Source organism: Oncorhynchus clarkii, unplaced genomic scaffold (assembly GCF_045791955.1).
Source record: "Oncorhynchus clarkii lewisi isolate Uvic-CL-2024 unplaced genomic scaffold, UVic_Ocla_1.0 unplaced_contig_2032_pilon_pilon, whole genome shotgun sequence".
NCBI classification, from domain to species: domain Eukaryota; kingdom Metazoa; phylum Chordata; class Actinopteri; order Salmoniformes; family Salmonidae; genus Oncorhynchus; species Oncorhynchus clarkii.
The window spans coordinates 2,120-20,000 of NW_027261018.1; the positions used below are offsets into that span (position 1 = coordinate 2,120).

The window sequence follows — 17,881 nt, forward strand, 5'->3', positions numbered from 1 at the left end:
ATGAGGTCTACCTGTGTTGATTCTGAGCTTCCTGGACCAACCGGAAGTGGTTAAAATGCCCCTAAAAGTGTTTACCCATACACTGCATGCAGTTTGATAGACATAGTGCATTCAACCCTGTGTAGATCAGTCAATTCTTAACGTAAGGACTTAAAACTCAGGATTCTGTAACAGCATACCCCAATGAGGATATGTGTTGATTTATAACTTCCTGTGCCAACCGGAAGTGCCATAATTGGTGTCTTAGGGGCTGTTTCGAGGGGTTAAAAAAGTCTGATCTTTCCAAAACTTCATATGTGTGATTAGGCAACCCCCATGAACTGTAAATCAGTCATTTTTCCCAAAAAAATTCAAAGGAAAAAAAAATCACACTAAAACACAACTTGGAAGGAGGGACGTATTGGGGTGCGTAGAGACAGACAGTGGCTCCAATAGTTAGCTTTGTTGGAGCTAAAAAAGAACCGTCGGACCTAGAGTTCCGAAACTTTAGAAACCTGTTCTAGACCTCCCGTAGATGGTGCGTGGTGAGTTACGTGGCTCTAGAAGGTTCTCGGACCGAGAAACAGCCTCGTACATTTGAAATAACTTCAATTCATTTTTGCATCACGAAAATGACGACATTTAGAAATGTCCCAGAGTCGCAAGACTAGGTGCATTGCAAACGTCTCGGCCCATATAGACAGACCCCAACGTTTCTGTCCAATAGCTCATTCAAGGACCCCGTAGCAAGTCATGGATAATAGTGGATTTTCAGCACCAATTAGGGTTTTTCTCGGACACCAAATGACCTATCGAGCCGAAACTTGGGATTCGGGGTCGCCTCAGCTAGGCCAACACATAACATAAGAAATGGACCCGCAGCTAGAACGTAACTACGTGTTTTATGGTTTTTTTTATGGTTTGAACCGAAGGGGTTGTGAATTTTGGGCCAGCTCTGAAGTATGTAATAGTTGGCTACTAAACGAGTTGGAAAAAGTGGGTTTGGTGTCAGTTTGTATCAGTTTGGTGGTCAGAATGATATCTAATTGACTGATGGACTCTTGTCCGCTTGACTCTTGTACATTTGCAATATGATCCTATAGTGAAAAAACATCACCAAAAGCGACATTCTGAAATCAACCCAAACGAGCGATTGAGATGACCCAGAATCACTGCAAAGCCATCCCGAGTTCATCGGGCCAGTCAATTTCACATTCCTGCAAGATTTTTATAGCATGACAAATTCGTGATGGTACCTGCCCTTTAAAACATATTGCAAATGCACAGTGACTTTGAAAAAGTAAGAAACAAAAAAAAATACATCTAAAAAATTTTGAGCATGACAAATTCGTGATGGTACCTGCCCATTGAAACATATTGCAAATGCACAGTGACTTTGAAAAAGTAAGGAAACATAAACAAAAAAAATCTAAAATTTTTTTGGGGGGATGACCAGTTGCACGTGCATTTGCAATATGATTCTATAGTGAAAAAACATATTGCAAATGCACAGTGACTTTGAAAAAGTAAGGAAACATAAACAAAAAAAATCTAAATTTTTTTGGGGGGGGATGACCAGTTGCATGTGCATTTGCAATATGATTCTATAGTGAAAAAACATATTGCAAATGCACAGTGACTTTGAAAAAGTAAGGAAACATAAAAAAAATCTAATTTTTTTTGGGGGGGATGACCAGTTGCATGTGCATTTGCAATATGATTCTATAGTGAAAAAACATATTGCAAATGCACAGTGACTTTGAAAAAGTAAGGAAAAATAAACAAAAAAAATCTAAAAAATTTTTTGGGGGATGACCAGTTGCATGTGCATTTGCAATATGATTCTATAGTGAAAAAACATATTGCAAATGCACAGTGACTTTGAAAAAGTAAGGAAACATAAACAAAAAAAATCCATTTTTTTTTTTTTTGGGTGACCAGTTGCATGTGCATTTGCAATATGATTCTATAGTGAAAAAACATATTGCAAATGCACAGTGACTTTGAAAAAGTAAGGAAACATAAAAAAAATCTAAATTTTTTTTGGGGGGATGACCAGTTGCATGTGCATTTGCAATATGATTCTATAGTGAAAAAACATATTGCAAATGCACAGTGACTTTGAAAAAGTAAGGAAAAATAAACAAAAAAAATCTAAAATTTTTTTTGGGGGATGACCAGTTGCACGTGCATTTGCAATATGATTCTATAGTGAAAAAACATATTGCAAATGCACAGTGACTTTGAAAAAGTAAGGAAACATAAACAAAAAAAATCTAAATTTTTTTTGGGGGGATGACCAGTTGCATGTGCATTTGCAATATGATTCTATAGTGAAAAAACATATTGCAAATGCACAGTGACTTTGAAAAAGTAAGGAAACATAAACAAAAAAAATCCATTTTTTTTTTTTTGGGTGACCAGTTGCACGTGCATTTGCAATATGATTCTATAGTGAAAAAACATATTGCAAATGCACAGTGACTTTGAAAAAGTAAGGAAACATAAACAAAAAAAATCGAAAATTTTTTGGGGGGGATGACCAGTTGCATGTGCATTTGCAATATGATTCTATAGTGAAAAAACATATTGCAAATGCACAGTGACTTTGAAAAAGTAAGGAAACATAAACAAAAAAAATCTAAAAATTTTTTTGGGGGATGACCAGTTGCATGTGCATTTGCAATATGATTCTATAGTGAAAAAACATATTGCAAATGCACAGTGACTTTGAAAAAGTAAGGAAAAATAAACAAAAAAATCTAATTTTTTTTTGGGGGGATGACCAGTTGCACGTGCATTTGCAATATGATTCTATAGTGAAAAAACATATTGCAAATGCACAGTGACTTTGAAAAAGTAAGAAACAAAAAAAAATACATCTAAAAAATTTTGAGCATGACAAATTCGTGATGGTACCTGCCCATTGAAACATATTGCAAATGCACAGTGACTTTGAAAAAGTAAGGAAACATAAACAAAAAAAATCCAAATTTTTTATTTTTGGGTGACCAGTTGCACGTGCATTTGCAATATGATTCTATAGTGAAAAAACATATTGCAAATGCACAGTGACTTTGAAAAAGTAAGGAAACATAAAAAAAATCAATTTTTTTTTTTGGGGGGATGACCAGTTGCATGTGCATTTGCAATATGATTCTATAGTGAAAAAACATATTGCAAATGCACAGTGACTTTGAAAAAGTAAGGAAACATAAAAAAAATCTAAATTTTTTTGGGGGGGATGACCAGTTGCATGTGCATTTGCAATATGATTCTATAGTGAAAAAACATATTGCAAATGCACAGTGACTTTGAAAAAGTAAGGAAAAATAAACAAAAAAAATCTAAAATTTTTTTTGGGGGATGACCAGTTGCACGTGCATTTGCAATATGATTCTATAGTGAAAAAACATATTGCAAATGCACAGTGACTTTGAAAAAGTAAGGAAACATAAACAAAAAAAATCTAAACATTTTTTTTTTGGGTGAGCAGTTGCACGTGCATTTGCAATATGATTCTATAGTGAAAAAACATCACCAAAAGCGACATTCTGAAATCAACCCAAACGAGCGATTGAGATGACCCAGAATCACTGCAAAGCCATCCCGAGTTCATCGGGCCAGTCAATTTCACATTCCTGCAGGATTTTTATAGCATGACAAATTCGTGATGGTACCTGCCCATTAAAACATATTGCAAATGCACAGTGACTTTGAAAAAGTAAGGAAACATAGAATCAAATTATTTTTTTTTGGGTTACCAGTTGCACATTTCAGATCACCAGTTGCACATTTCAGATCACCAGTTGCACATTTCAGATCACCAGTTGCACGGAGGAAAATCGTTACTTTTGACTTTGACTTTTGACTTCCTATGAAATCATATTCCAAATGGAGAAAACATATGCCTTATGCACTAGTAAAAAAAAAAAAAAATGATAATAAAGTATGACTAAAGTATGTTGATAAAGTTCTTATACATGTGTAATTGACATAAAAATTGAAAGAATTTTGAAAAACGGTCCAGAAAGCACTTTTTTAAGGATGTGTGAAGTTTTTTACCAAATTTTGACATTTTTGACTTTTGACTTTTGACTTCCTATGAAATCATATTGCAAATGGACAAAACATATGCCTTATGCGCATGTAATTAAAAAAAAAAAAATTTGATATCAAAATTGGACAAAAGTATATTCATACAGTTCTTACACATGTGTAATTGACAAAAAAAGCGAAAGAAATTCGAAAAAAGGCCCAGAAAGCACTTTTTTAAGGGGTAAAAAGTTTTTGAAAAAAATATCATTTTTTCAAAATTTTTCTTTTGGATGTTGACTTGGGTTGCATTTCCAATATGAAAAACCCAGGTGGAGCGCACTCGCCCCCTGTTGGATTTTTGAGGTGTTACAATTGGCAATTGCCATATGGCATTTGCCATATACTTTGCACGAATCAACGCCGCTTTGGGTGGTATTGGACATCGTGTACATGGTTTGTCCAATGCCAATATTTCGACATTCATTTTTGTACAAATCAGGGGGGTATTCCCTTACCATCATTGGGGATTTCACCCGAGCGTCGGGGGCGGTTCTGAACCATGCGAAGTCTTCCGTTAAGTTTTTCGGAAGATGGAGCGGTAGAACGGATGTGCCCGGGGGGTTATCTCTCTGTGAGGGGGCCCTGAGGATTCTCGGGGTCCATTTTGAGACCTCTGGCTCAGCGACGCTGAACTGGAACATGAAGATCGCAGTGGTACAGAGGAAGCTAGCAATGTGGAAGGCTAGGTCGTTGTCCTTTATAGGCAAGGTCCTGGTCCTAAAAGTGGATGTATTGCCATCTCTATTGTATTTGGCATACATCTACCCATTGCCGGCTTGTCTGAGAAGACCTCTAGTGAGGCTGGTGTTTCAGTTCATGTGGGGTGGCAGGTACGAGTGGGTCGCCAGGGCGCGCATGCTCTGTCCCATCGGGGAGGGAGGTAGGGGGGTACCAAACATCCCCCTCAAGCTGGACACAATGTTTGTGTCTTTCGTGTTGACAGAACTGGCTCATCCGGTGATACACCCGTCCGGTTACCTCCTGCGGGTGTTCTTCTCGTACCAAGCGAGAAGCGTAATGGTGTGGTCTAACACGGGTCCTCGGGCGGAACAGCTGCCGTGGCACTTTGGCCATGCGGCCAAGTGGCTGCGTGCGCACCCCGAGGTTGAAGTTGCCCGAGTAGGTTTAGACCACAGGCACCTGTACGAGGAGGTCAGGCAGGCAGGGAGTCCTTCGCCTGTGGCGGGTATCTCGTCGGTGGTCTGGGAGGGAGTGCAGGCGCGGGGCCTGGACAACAGGCTCAAGGACCTGAATTGGTTGAGCCTCCACAAGTGCTTGCCGGTACGTTCCATCATGTACCGGCATAGCTTGGCGCGATCCCCCACCTGCCCAAGATCTGCTTGTGGCAGGGAGGAGACTGTGCGCCATGCCTTTTGGGACTGTGCCGTTGCCGGAGTGGTATGGGCTAGGGCACGGGTGTTGATAGGGTTGGTTAGGAGTGATTTTGTTGTGACGTGGGCTAGATTAGAAAGAGGTGTAGGGAGAGCGAGGGGAACAGATAGGGATAGGTTTCTGCTCTGGCTTCTCATGAGCCTCTTTAAACGGGGGCTGTGGGAAGCCAGGCAGAATTTGGTAAAGACAGGGAGAGATTGGGGGGTGGAAGGGATAGTGAGGAGGGTGGAAGGAGATTTAAGAGGGAGGATGAAGAGGGAGGAAAATAAGTGGGGGCAGCATGCGGCACGGGAGAGGTGGAAAGGGGGTTTAGGACTGTTAGTGTTAGATTAAGTGTTGTAAGGGGATAGATTAGGGACGGGGAGATAGGGAAAGGGTTAGGTATTGGTTAGGTATGACAGGGAGGGACGATGCTCCCCTGAGGATCCTTGGTTTTTTGGGTTTCTCGTCATGTAAAATGAAAATACCATTATTTACGTTTGTATAGAAAGTATGATTTTGTATAGAATTGATGGTATTTGAAAGTAATAAATTATTTTTCTAAAAAAAAAATCTGTTCTTATCAGTTTAATATCTGATACGTCCCCCATCGGGGGACTACATATTAAATGGATTTTTCGAACAGGGAGTCGGAAATGGGGCTTGCTCCGTCCGCTCCACGCATCGACCCGGTATTGCAGTACCTCCGGGAACGGTGCAACACTTTTCTCACGTTGTCAAGGAAAAATACAAATTCACAAAGGTATGTAAATAGCTGGCTGGCTGGCTGGCTGGCTGGCTGGCTGGCTGGCTGGCTGGCTAGCTAGCAGAAGAAGAAGAGAAGGAAAGAAACATTCAAACTCTTAGAAAGGCGAAGCGCCCTTCAAAGGGGTCCCCCGTTTCCCGCCATTTTACTTAAAAAAAATAAAATAAAAAAAAATTGGGGCCAGGATTGTGTGTGTGTGTGTGTGTGTGTGTGTTTCTCTCTCTCTCTCTCTCTCTCTCTCTCTCTCTCTCTCTCTCTCTCTCTCTCTCTCTCTCTCTCTCTGTCGCTGTGTCTCTGTGTCTCTGTGTCTGTGACCTTCTTTTTATCCACAGACAGCCCTCGAAAACTTGGAAGAGTGGGTTCCGGGAGCACCCGCGGGAACCCTGCCTAGAGTGCACAGAGTGTGTCTCGGGCCCCGACCTCTTGACTTCCATATGACTCTGGTTTCTCTTCATTACGCACAAGCCTTTCGCCTTTTACTAAAGACTTCCGTGGAGAGGAACACTTACGAGTTCAACGTATTTTTGGAGCGGCTTTGCTTCTTGCAGAGCCCGGTAATCTTGTTTCAAGAGAAATTGACAGAGATGGGCCAGGATAGTGACTTAAAGACGCATTAGCGACTTTTTCCAAAAAAACACCTGCCTGTCGCCAGGGAAACGGTGGGTGGGTGGGTGGGTGGGTGGGTGGTTGAGTGAGTGAGTGAGTGGGGGTGGAGGGAGAGAGGAGCTGGCTTTTGCCAACCCACCCGCTGAGGTCTGTCGAGACCCCCGGGGGTCCGGCGGTTTCAGGGTTCCATTTGTGGGTTATCGCTTCTCGGCCTTTCGGCTAGGACCAAGCTTGGTACTGCGGTGCCCCAGAGCTCGCCTAGCTGGAAGCCGACGGCCGGAGGGCGGTAAAGTTTTTGTGGTTTTCTAGAGGCTTCCTTTTTGAGAGAGCTTGTTTTCGGAAAAATGGCGGAAAATATTCCAAGAAGACCGGTCCCTGGGATTGGGTTGGCAAATACAGTGAGGTTTGCGTGGAGCGACAAGGAGACGGAGCCAGTAGGCAGAGAGACCTTTGGGAGGACGATCCTAATGGGAATAATGAAACTGGAGGTAAAGGACGTGTTATGTCTGCAGGGTATCCCTATGGAGAAGGCCTATGATGTAACTTTTTACACGGAGGCCATGCATGATGAGATCCTGAAGAAGGCGAGAGCTGTGGGAGGGAAGAGGCCTATGAGTTTCTATGAGGTCACAAGTTTGGCAAAGAACAATTTTAGGCTGGTGACGGTCAACATATATAACCCGCACGTCAAGGACGAGGATGTAAGGGCTTTTTTGGGGAGATTTATGGACAGGGTCTCCTCCCCGAGGCTCCTCAGGGACTCCTTGGGGTTCTGGAATGGGAGGAGAGGTTTCCAGGCCCTTCTCAGGGAGGACCCGGGGGGTCTGGGTGGATACCTTCATCCTCCGGCCATGTTCTCCCTGGGGGCTGACAGGGGGACTCTGTACTACGCACGTCAGCCCCCGTTCTGCAGGCGCTGTATGGCCTACGGCCATGTCCTCGCCTCGTGCAGCACAAAGAAGTGTAGGTTTTGCGGATCTGCTGAGCACGAGGCGAAGGACTGTGACGAGCCCAAGGCGTGCCACGGGTGTGGCTCGTCGACACACCTGTGGCGGGAGTGCCCGGCTCGTAAAGGGTCATACGCGTCTGCGGCTGGAGGGGGAGCAGGGGCGGGGGATGGGGGACGAAGAGGAAGAGGGGGCCCAGAAGAAAAGGCCACAAGGAAGGAGGAGGGGGCGCAAAAGGCACGGAGAGAAGAAGGGAAAAGGAGCGAGAAGGATGGAGCAGAAGGAGAGGAGGAGCAGAAGGCGGAAGGAGAAAACGGAGTTGAGAGGCAGGAGAAGGCAACAGAGGAGAGAGATGAGGAGGAGGATGGTGCGGCAACAGGAACAGAGGGAGAGTTGGAACAGGGAGAAGTAGTAGGGGAATGGGGGGAAAGTGAGATGTCGAGTGCCCGAGTGGAGGAGCTGAGGGGGATGGTCGAGGGGCTGGCGGGGGAGGGGGGCTTTGTCTCTCCTTTGCAGTCTACAAAGAAGAAGAAAGCGAAGAGGAGGGCGCCCGCTATAGAAGGAAAGAAAGGGGAGGGGGAGGCCAAGAGGCAGACGGGGGAAAAGGGGTTTAAGGCGGGGGAAACTTCCGGGACCTTGTTGGCCTCTTTGGATTCTGGGAAGCCAGGGGAACTGGATCCACCAAGCGGGGGGCTGGAGTGGGAACCTGGGGGTTCGCAGTCCATTTTTGATGATACAAAGTCCCCTTTTTACTGCCCAGCAAGCAGGGGGGCAGGAGAAAGGGAGGATTTGGGTGGCCAAGGCAGGATGCAGGGCATCGGGGTGGCTAACACCTTACCTGGATCCTGGATTGGGTTGATGGAGGGAGACGGGGGGGCGTCACAAGAGGGGAACATGTCCCCGCTGGAGGAGATGGAGCAGGGGAGCATCGGGTGAGCCTCCTTTTTATTTGGGTGTTTTGGGAGAAAGGGTTTTTGTTTTGGTTTAATTTAAAATTAATATTTCTGTTTCCTTTCTTAGTTTAAATGTTAGGGGGTTAAGGGACTATGTTAAAAGGAGGGCGGTGTTTAGCTTTTTAGAGGGGGTAGGTTTTGATTTTTGTTTCTTACAGGAGGTTCACCTGAGGGATGGAGGGGATGTTGAGAGGTTTAGGAGGGAGTGGGTAAAGGGAGATTCATTGTGGGGCATAGGTGGGGTGCACTCGACGGGGGTAGGGATTTTGTTCGGGAATAAGGAGGTTAAATTAGAGGGCACTTTCTTGGTAATGCAGGGTAGAGTTTTGGGGGTTGATGTCAAGTATAGGGAGATTAGATATAGGCTATTTGGGGTGTACGGGCCACAGGTGGCGGCAGACAGGAGGGAGATGGTGGACTGTCTGGCGCCCCTGTGTGTTACTAACAGGCACTTGGTGATAGGGGGTGATTTCAACATAGATTTAGGGATAGGGGGGGATAGTAGTGCAGGCGCCATCACCGGGCTAATGGCTTGCCATGGTCTGGTTGATGGCGGCCTGCACACTGCTCCGGCAATGGTCGGTCCTACATGGCGCAACTCCAGGGGGGTTGCGCGGAGGCTCGACTACATTTTTGTATCCAGGTCTTTGGGTCAGTTGTCTGGGCGTCTGTTGCCTGTTTTCTTTTCGGATCATGACGGGGTGCTCCTGCAGGTGGGGTCGCCAGTCTGCCTCTTCGGTAGGGGGTACTGGAAATTAGATCGGGATTTACTGGATGAGCAAGGTTTTGTTAATGCCGTTACAGGGGTGTTTCGGGGGCTTGAAGGCCTCCGGCCCATGTGTGAGGGGGTGTTAGAATGGTGGGACTTAGTAAAGGTAAGGATTAGGGCCTTTATTATAGGATATGGTAAGAGGAAAAAAAGGGAGGAAAGGAGGGAGGTGGATCATATCCAAAGGTTGCTCGAACTCGAGTACGAGGCAGGCAACCTCGGCGGGTCGATTGACTGGGAGAGAACCACAGCCCTGAAGGCGCAGCTCAGGGAGCTGCAGGAGCAGAAGGCTCGAGCTTTCCTGGAGCGTGCACATAGTGGCTTTTTAGAACATAATGAGACTTGTTCCGCTATGTTCTTCAAGTCGGTTAGGGCCAGGCAGAGTAGGAAGGTAATGCATGGAGTTAGAGAAGAAGATGGTAGTGTAGTAAGTAAACCAGAGGAGATGGTCAGGGTGACAACTGAGCATTTCCGAGGTTTATTTAAGGAAAGGGAAATAGATGTAGAGCAGGGAAATGTGTTTTTAGAACACTTGTCCCGGCGGTTGCCGGAGGACATTAGAGACGTGATGGAGGCCCAGATCTCCCTCGAGGAGGTTGAGAGCGCCCTCAGGAGGATGGGTAAAGGGAAGGTGCCTGGGATGGATGGTCTACCGGCCGAGTTTTACCTCAAGTTTTGGGGTGTACTTGGACCGGTGGTACTCGAAGTCTTGAAGGCCATCCTTGAGACAGGGGTCCCAGGGGGATCAATGGCTGTTGGTGTGCTGTCACTTCTGTACAAGAAGGGGGACGCAACAGACCTTGGCAACTGGCGGCCATTGACCATGCTGTGTGTAGACTACAAGTTGCTTGCAAAGGTCTTAGCGGATCGGTTGCGCACAGCCCTTCCCTACGTCGTCCACGAGGATCAGACGTGCGGGGTAGAGGGACGCTCTATTAGATGGAACCTTCAGTTGATCAGGGACTCCATCGCCTGGGTTGAAGATAGAGGTCTGCCTTTAATGGTAGCAGCGCTTGATCAGGCGAAAGCCTTTGATCGCGTGAATAGATCCTTTCTATTCAGGGTATTAGGTAGATTAGGGTTTGGGGAGAAGTATATAGGATGGATCCGTACATTATATGTCGGAGCGGGGTGTCGAGTAAGCGTAAACGGGCACTTGGGTGACGTTTTTGACCTCTTGTCTGGGGTCAGGCAGGGGTGCCCGCTCTCGGCACTCCTCTTCGTTCTGTACATGGAGCCTCTGGGGGCTGCCATTAGGGCAGACACAGGGGTGGAGGGCTTGTTGATCCCTGGAAGCGGTGGGCTGCGTGTTAAGATGACGCAGTACGCCGACGACACTTCCTTGCTCCTATGCAAGGACTCGTGCCTGACAAGGTCCCTTGCCATCATTGGGGATTTCACCCGAGCGTCGGGGGCGGTTCTGAACCATGCGAAGTCTTCCGTTAAGTTTTTCGGAAGATGGAGCGGTAGAACGGATGTGCCCGGGGGGTTATCTCTCTGTGAGGGGGCCCTGAGGATTCTCGGGGTCCATTTTGAGACCTCTGGCTCAGCGACGCTGAACTGGAACATGAAGATCGCAGTGGTACAGAGGAAGCTAGCAATGTGGAAGGCTAGGTCGTTGTCCTTTATAGGCAAGGTCCTGGTCCTAAAAGTGGATGTATTGCCATCTCTATTGTATTTGGCATACATCTACCCATTGCCGGCTTGTCTGAGAAGACCTCTAGTGAGGCTGGTGTTTCAGTTCATGTGGGGTGGCAGGTACGAGTGGGTCGCCAGGGCGCGCATGCTCTGTCCCATCGGGGAGGGAGGTAGGGGGGTACCAAACATCCCCCTCAAGCTGGACACAATGTTTGTGTCTTTCGTGTTGACAGAACTGGCTCATCCGGTGATACACCCGTCCGGTTACCTCCTGCGGGTGTTCTTCTCGTACCAAGCGAGAAGCGTAATGGTGTGGTCTAACACGGGTCCTCGGGCGGAACAGCTGCCGTGGCACTTTGGCCATGCGGCCAAGTGGCTGCGTGCGCACCCCGAGGTTGAAGTTGCCCGAGTAGGTTTAGACCACAGGCACCTGTACGAGGAGGTCAGGCAGGCAGGGAGTCCTTCGCCTGTGGCGGGTATCTCGTCGGTGGTCTGGGAGGGAGTGCAGGCGCGGGGCCTGGACAACAGGCTCAAGGACCTGAATTGGTTGAGCCTCCACAAGTGCTTGCCGGTACGTTCCATCATGTACCGGCATAGCTTGGCGCGATCCCCCACCTGCCCAAGATCTGCTTGTGGCAGGGAGGAGACTGTGCGCCATGCCTTTTGGGACTGTGCCGTTGCCGGAGTGGTATGGGCTAGGGCACGGGTGTTGATAGGGTTGGTTAGGAGTGATTTTGTTGTGACGTGGGCTAGATTAGAAAGAGGTGTAGGGAGAGCGAGGGGAACAGATAGGGATAGGTTTCTGCTCTGGCTTCTCATGAGCCTCTTTAAACGGGGGCTGTGGGAAGCCAGGCAGAATTTGGTAAAGACAGGGAGAGATTGGGGGGTGGAAGGGATAGTGAGGAGGGTGGAAGGAGATTTAAGAGGGAGGATGAAGAGGGAGGAAAATAAGTGGGGGCAGCATGCGGCACGGGAGAGGTGGAAAGGGGGTTTAGGACTGTTAGTGTTAGATTAAGTGTTGTAAGGGGATAGATTAGGGACGGGGAGATAGGGAAAGGGTTAGGTATTGGTTAGGTATGACGGGGAGGGACGATGCTCCCCTGAGGATCCTTGGTTTTTTGGGTTTCTCGTCATGTAAAATGAAAATACCATTATTTACGTTTGTATAGAAAGTATGATTTTGTATAGAATTGATGGTATTTGAAAGTAATAAATTATTTTTCTAAAAAAAAAATCTGTTCTTATCAGTTTAATATCTGATACGTCCCCCATCGGGGGACTACATATTAAATGGATTTTCCGAACAGGGAGTCGGAAATGGGGCTTGCTCCGTCCGCTCCACGCATCGACCCGGTATTGCAGTACCTCCGGGAACGGTGCAACACTTTTCTCACGTTGTCAAGGAAAAATACAAATTCACAAAGGTATGTAAATAGCTGGCTGGCTGGCTGGCTGGCTGGCTGGCTGGCTGGCTGGCTGGCTAGCTAGCAGAAGAAGAAGAGAAGGAAAGAAACATTCAAACTCTTAGAAAGGCGAAGCGCCCTTCAAAGGGGTCCCCCGTTTCCCGCCATTTTACTTAAAAAAAAAAAAAAAAAAATAAAAAAAAATTGGGGCCAGGATTGTGTGTGTGTGTGTGTGTGTGTGTGTCTCTCTCTCTCTCTCTCTCTCTCTCTCTCTCTCTCTCTCTCTCTCTCTCTCTCTCTCTCTCTCTCTCTCTCTCTCTCTGTCGCTGTGTCTCTGTGTCTCTGTGTCTGTGACCTTCTTTTTATCCACAGACAGCCCTCGAAAACTTGGAAGAGTGGGTTCCGGGAGCACCCGCGGGAACCCTGCCTAGAGTGCACAGAGTGTGTCTCGGGCCCCGACCTCTTGACTTCCATATGACTCTGGTTTCTCTTCATTACGCACAAGCCTTTCGCCTTTTACTAAAGACTTCCGTGGAGAGGAACACTTACGAGTTCAACGTATTTTTGGAGCGGCTTTGCTTCTTGCAGAGCCCGGTAATCTTGTTTCAAGAGAAATTGACAGAGATGGGCCAGGATAGTGACTTAAAGACGCATTAGCGACTTTTTCCAAAAAACACCTGCCTGTCGCCAGGGAAACGGTGGGTGGGTGGGTGGGTGGGTGGGTGGTTGAGTGAGTGAGTGAGTGGGGGTGGAGGGAGAGAGGAGCTGGCTTTTGCCAACCCACCCGCTGAGGTCTGTCGAGACCCCCGGGGGTCCGGCGGTTTCAGGGTTCCATTTGTGGGTTATCGCTTCTCGGCCTTTCGGCTAGGACCAAGCTTGGTACTGCGGTGCCCCAGAGCTCGCCTAGTTGAAAGCCGACGGCCGGAGGGCGGTAAAGTTTTTGTGGTTTTCTAGAGGCTTCTTTTTTTGAGAGAGCTTGTTTTCGGAGAAATGGCGGAAAATATTCCAAGAAGATCGGTCCCTGGGATTGGGTTGGCAAACACAGTGAGGTTTGCGTGGAGCGACAAGGAGACGGAGCCAGTAGGCAGAGAAACCTTTGGGAGGACGATCCTAATGGGAATAATGAAACTGGAGGTAAAGGACGTGTTGTGTCTGCAGGGTAACCCTATGGAGAAGGCTTATGATGTGACTTTTTACACGGAGGCCATGCATGATGAGATCATGAAGAGGGCAAGAGCTGTGGGAGATAAGAGGCCTATGAGTTTTTATGAGGTCACAAGCCTGGCAAAGAACAATTTTAGGCTGGTGACGGTCAACATATACAACCCGCACGTGAAGGACGAGGATGTAAGGGCTTTTTTGGGGAGATTTATGGACAGGGTCTCCTCCCCGAGGCTCCTCAGGGACTCCCTGGGGTTCTGGAATGGGAGGAGAGGTTTCCAGGCCCTTCTCAGGGAGGACCCGGGGGGTCTGGGTGGATACCTTCATCCTCCGGCCATGTTCTCCCTGGGGGCTGACAGGGGGACTCTGTACTACGCACGTCAGCCCCCGTTCTGCAGGCGCTGTATGGCCTACGGCCATGTCCTCGCCTCGTGCAGCACAAAGAAGTGTAGGTTTTGCGGATCTGCTGAGCACGAGGCGAAGGACTGTGACGAGCCCAAGGCGTGCCACGGGTGTGGCTCGTCGACACACCTGTGGCGGGAGTGCCCGGCTCGTAAAGGGTCATACGCGTCTGCGGCTGGAGGGGGAGCAGGGGCGGGGGATGGGGGACGAAGAGGAAGAGGGGGCCCAGAAACAGGATCAGGCCCAGAAGAAAAGGCCACAAGGAAGGAGGAGGGGGCGCAAAAGGCACGGAGAGAAGAAGGGAAAAGGAGCGAGAAGGATGGAGCAGAAGGAGAGGAGGAGCAGAAGGCGGAAGGAGAAAACGGAGTGGAGAGGCAGGAGAAGGCGACAGAGGAGAGAGATGAGGAGGAGGATGGTGCGGCAACAGGAACAGAGGGAGAGTTGGAACAGGGAGAAGTAGTAGGGGAATGGGGGGAAAGTGAGATGTCGAGTGCCCGAGTGGAGGAGCTGAGGGGGATGGTCGAGGGGCTGGCGGGGGAGGGGGGCGTTGTCTCTCCTTTGCAGTCTACAAAGAAGAAGAAAGCGAAGAGGAGGGCGCCCGCTATAGAAGGAAAGAAAGGGGAGGGGGAGGCCAAGAGGCAGATGGGGGAAAAGGGGGTTAAGGCGGGGGAAACTTCCGGGACCTTGTTGGCCTCTTTGGATTCTGGGAAGCCAGGGGAACTGGATCCACCAAGCGGGGGGCTGGAGTGGGAACCTGGGGGTTCGCAGTCCATTTTTGATGATACAAAGTCCCCTTTTTACTGCCCAGCAAGCAGGGGGGCAGGAGAAATGGAGGATTTGGGTGGCCAAGGCAGGATGCAGGGCATCGGGGTGGCTAACACCTTACCTGGATCCTGGATTGGGTTGATGGAGGGAGACGGGGGGGCGTCACAAGAGGGGAACATGTCCCCGCTGGAGGAGATGGAGCAGGGGAGCATCGGGTGAGCCTCCTTTTTATTTGGGTGTTTTGGGAGAAAGGGTTTTTGTTTTGGTTTAATTTAAAATTAATATTTCTGTTTCCTTTCTTAGTTTAAATGTTAGGGGGTTAAGGGACTATGTTAAAAGGAGGGCGGTGTTTAGTTTTTTAGAGGGGGTAGGTTTTGATTTTTGTTTATTACAGGAGGTTCACCTGAGGGATGGAGGGGATGTTGAGAGGTTTAGGAGGGAGTGGGTAAAGGGAGATTCATTGTGGGGCATAGGTGGGGTGCACTCGACGGGGGTAGGGATTTTGTTCGGGAATAAGGAGGTTAAATTAGAGGGCACTTTCTTGGTAATGCAGGGTAGAGTTTTGGGGGTTGATGTCAAGTATAGGGAGATTAGATATAGGTTATTTGGGGTGTATGGGCCACAGGTGGCGGCAGACAGGAGGGAGATGGTGGACTGTCTGGCGCCCCTGTGTGTTACTAACAGGCACTTGGTGATAGGGGGTGATTTCAACATAGATTTAGGGATAGGGGGGGATAGTAGTGCAGGCGCCATCACCGGGCTAATGGCTTGCCATGGTCTGGTTGATGGCGGCCTGCACACTGCTCCGGCAATGGTCGGTCCTACATGGCGCAACTCCAGGGGGGTTGCGCGGAGGCTCGACTACATTTTTGTATCCAGGTCTTTGGGTCAGTTGTCTGGGCGTCTGTTGCCTGTTTTCTTTTCGGATCATGACGGGGTGCTCCTGCAGGTGGGGTCGCCAGTCTGCCTCTTCGGTAGGGGGTACTGGAAATTAGATCGGGATTTACTGGATGAGCAAGGTTTTGTTAATGCCGTTACAGGGGTGTTTCGGGGGCTTGAAGGCCTCCGGCCCATGTGTGAGGGGGTGTTAGAATGGTGGGATTTAGTAAAGGTAAGGATTAGGGCCTTTATTATAGGATATGGTAAGAGGAAAAAAAGGGAGGAAAGGAGGGAGGTGGATCATATCCAAAGGTTGCTCGAACTCGAGTACGAGGCAGGCAACCTCGGCGGGTCGATTGACTGGGAGAGAACCACAGCCCTGAAGGCGCAGCTCAGGGAGCTGCAGGAGCAGAAGGCTCGAGCTTTCCTGGAGCGTGCACATAGTGGCTTTTTAGAACATAATGAGACTTGTTCCGCTATGTTCTTCAAGTCGGTTAGGGCCAGGCAGAGTAGGAAGGTAATGCATGGAGTTAGAGAAGAAGATGGTAGTGTAGTAAGTAAACCAGAGGAGATGGTCAGGGTGACAACTGAGCATTTCCGAGGTTTATTTAAGGAAAGGGAAATAGATGTAGAGCAGGGAAATGTGTTTTTAGAACACTTGTCCCGGCGGTTGCCGGAGGACATTAGAGACGTGATGGAGGCCCAGATCTCCCTCGAGGAGGTTGAGAGCGCCCTCAGGAGGATGGGTAAAGGGAAGGTGCCTGGGATGGATGGTCTACCGGCCGAGTTTTACCTCAAGTTTTGGGGTGTACTTGGACCGGTGGTACTCGAAGTCTTGAAGGCCATCCTTGAGACAGGGGTCCCAGGGGGATCAATGGCTGTTGGTGTGCTGTCACTTCTGTACAAGAAGGGGGACGCAACAGACCTTGGCAACTGGCGGCCATTGACCATGCTGTGTGTAGACTACAAGTTGCTTGCAAAGGTCTTAGCGGATCGGTTGCGCACAGCCCTTCCCTACGTCGTCCACGAGGATCAGACGTGCGGGGTAGAGGGACGCTCTATTAGATGGAACCTTCAGTTGATCAGGGACTCCATCGCCTGGGTTGAAGATAGAGGTCTGCCTTTAATGGTAGCAGCGCTTGATCAGGCGAAAGCCTTTGATCGCGTGAATAGATCCTTTCTATTCAGGGTATTAGGTAGATTAGGGTTTGGGGAGAAGTATATAGGATGGATCCGTACATTATATGTCGGAGCGGGGTGTCGAGTAAGCGTAAACGGGCACTTGGGTGACGTTTTTGACCTCTCGTCTGGGGTCAGGCAGGGGTGCCCGCTCTCGGCACTCCTCTTCGTTCTGTACATGGAGCCTCTGGGGGCTGCCATTAGGGCAGACACAGGGGTGGAGGGCTTGTTGATCCCTGGAAGCGGTGGGCTGCGTGTTAAGATGACGCAGTACGCCGACGACACTTCCTTGCTCCTATGCAAGGACTCGTGCCTGACAAGGTCCCTTGCCATCATTGGGGATTTCACCCGAGCGTCGGGGGCGGTTCTGAACCATGCGAAGTCTTCCGTTAAGTTTTTCGGAAGATGGAGCGGTAGAACGGATGTGCCCGGGGGGTTATCTCTCTGTGAGGGGGCCCTGAGGATTCTCGGGGTCCATTTTGAGACCTCTGGCTCAGCGACGCTGAACTGGAACATGAAGATCGCAGTGGTACAGAGGAAGCTAGCAATGTGGAAGGCTAGGTCGTTGTCCTTTATAGGCAAGGTCCTGGTCCTAAAAGTGGATGTATTGCCATCTCTATTGTATTTGGCATACATCTACCCATTGCCGGCTTGTCTGAGAAGACCTCTAGTGAGGCTGGTGTTTCAGTTCATGTGGGGTGGCAGGTACGAGTGGGTCGCCAGGGCGCGCATGCTCTGTCCCATCGGGGAGGGAGGTAGGGGGGTACCAAACATCCCCCTCAAGCTGGACACAATTTTTGTGTCTTTCGTGTTGACAGAGCTGGCTCATCCGGTGATACACCCGTCCGGTTACCTCCTGCGGGTGTTCTTCTCGTACCAAGCGAGAAGCGTAATGGTGTGGTCTAACACGGGTCCTCGGGCGGAACAGCTGCCGTGGCACTTTGGCCATGCGGCCAAGTGGCTGC

The 17,881-nt window shown here is 48.8% G+C and overlaps 2 non-coding genes and 2 pseudogenes across 2 annotated transcripts; all 4 read left to right on the forward strand.

Annotated features, from left to right (window-relative positions):
• Nucleotides 1-6,000: 6,000 nt before the first annotated feature.
• LOC139403458 (U2 spliceosomal RNA) lies at nt 6,001-6,174 on the forward strand (annotated as a pseudogene).
• A 475-nt stretch (nt 6,175-6,649) lies between these two features.
• On the forward strand, nt 6,650-6,766 carry LOC139403471 (U5 spliceosomal RNA). The gene has a single exon (XR_011633486.1). It is a non-coding gene; the product is annotated as a U5 spliceosomal RNA (small nuclear RNA).
• Nucleotides 6,767-12,340: 5,574 nt separating this feature from the next.
• LOC139403465 (U2 spliceosomal RNA) lies at nt 12,341-12,514 on the forward strand (annotated as a pseudogene).
• A 491-nt stretch (nt 12,515-13,005) lies between these two features.
• LOC139403472 (U5 spliceosomal RNA) lies at nt 13,006-13,122 on the forward strand. The gene has a single exon (XR_011633487.1). It is a non-coding gene; the product is annotated as a U5 spliceosomal RNA (small nuclear RNA).
• The last annotated feature ends 4,759 nt before the right edge of the window (nt 13,123-17,881 follow it).